At 39.4% G+C, this 1,639-nt stretch overlaps 1 protein-coding gene across 1 annotated transcript in view; it reads left to right on the top strand.

Annotated features, from left to right (window-relative positions):
* Positions 1–1,246: 1,246 nt before the first annotated feature.
* LOC145252522 (sodium-coupled monocarboxylate transporter 2-like) overlaps positions 1,247–1,639 on the top strand; it is an 82,138-nt gene continuing 81,745 nt past the window's right edge. Inside the window, exon 1 of the mRNA XM_080112069.1 lies at positions 1,247–1,639. This exon is cut by the window's right edge and continues 644 nt beyond it. The gene's annotated coding sequence lies outside the window, so the exon portion shown is untranslated.

Below are 1,639 nucleotides of genomic sequence, written 5' to 3'. Positions count from 1 at the left end.
ACATTATGTGCATAAAAACACGAAATATTATGTAATTTGTAATCTATCTATCTATCTATCTATCTATCTGTCTGTCTGTCTGTCTGTCATATAAAACGAACTTTGTGTGTGTGTGTGTGTGTGTGTGTGTGTGTGTGTGTGTGTGTGTGTGTGTGTGTGTGTGTGTGAATTCATTCCCAATGGACTCTGCAATGGCTCGGCCGATTTTTTTATGAAATTCAACACAAATGTACTTTATGTGTCTGGCAGTGTTTTAGATAAGCTTTGTGTCAGAATGCCTTCAGTAAGTATCAATAATCGATAATCAAAATAACCTGATGAAAAAACAGTTGATTTTCACCAAAGTTAACACCTTTTTCAGCCTAACATCACAAGTACAGTTGAGAACTTTTATTCCCACACAAGCAGATAGGCTCGACATATAAAATCAAAAGTATGTTCTCAGATATGACAGGGGCGCCTTCGAAATAAATGTTTCTGTATAAAGCACAACTGATTCATGATACTTAACTTTTGTCATTTTAAACTTTAATTCAAGCCATAATTAAAAAAAATAATTTAATAAAATAAACAGTAGGTTCTCTACAGTGCAATGTAGACTACAATGTAATGTGACAGCCATTTGCTCTCGGTGCACCGCGGTGGGTCTCCGACTAGAGCTAGCAATCAATTGATTTGATTGAAAAATGAGCGATTTGTGGAACATTCGTTTAACCTCATCTAATCCCGGCTAACGTCGGGCCTCTCTGCTAGTATATATAGGTTTATTCACGTAATTTGTGGCGGTGTTTTGCATTTTGAAACAGAACACCATATCTTACGTCATGCTTTCTGCAATTCTGGCGGTAGAGGTTGGACGATTATCACAGAACTCCGATTCGTGGGAGGGCTAGGCGTACAGCAAAGGCGGTACATTTTCCTCTGGTGACCTAATATTAGAATTTAGTGAAGAAACGCAGTTTTCAACACAGCAACAACAACAACACACCTCTGTCATTCTCTAGTCCTTTCTCTCCCTCCCCTTCCTTTTCTTTCTCTTTTTCTCTCAGCCTGTCCCGCTCTTGGTTTCTTCTCTCCCTCTTTCTCCCTTGTCTTTATTATTCCATCTGTGTGAATATGCACTCGCTTAGCGTGCGCGTGCTAGTGCACTTGAAGGATAATACGCGCAAACTCCCTGTCATCTGATTGGTTGATGTCAACCTCACCTTCCCATGTTTTGTCATGGCAGCACTTGCCCTACTTTGATATTGGCAATACCCGTCGACCAAAGAATTACTAGTCACCGGTAACCCGCCTCGGTGGCTTTATCATTTTTGGCGCCTATCTACCCCCTCAGAAAACTTTCTTTTTATTTTTTAATAATGGGCTTTCTGTTGTAATTCGAAATGTCAGTGGACGTCTTTTACTTTTGAAGAAAAAAAAATACTGCGCGTTTACTCTCGCGATCGCGTTCGGCAATTGTAACTTGACTTTTCTTAAAGGAAAAACAAAAAAGAAAACACCCCCCCCCCAAAAAAAGAGAGCAAAGGAAATAATATAAATCACACGTGACTGTGATCCCTCGTTAATTATTATGCGCGCCTAACTCACATTAATTATTGGTCAGTTTAAAGTGTGACCCATTTATTTCTCTGGACTT

Source organism: Euprymna scolopes, chromosome 29 (assembly GCF_053919585.1).
Source record: "Euprymna scolopes isolate OS-2025 chromosome 29, ASM5391958v1, whole genome shotgun sequence".
In the NCBI taxonomy this organism is placed as follows: Eukaryota; Metazoa; Mollusca; class Cephalopoda; order Sepiida; family Sepiolidae; genus Euprymna; species Euprymna scolopes.
The sequence above is the reverse complement of the archived record's forward strand: the minus strand, read 5'-3'. Positions and strand labels throughout refer to the sequence as shown.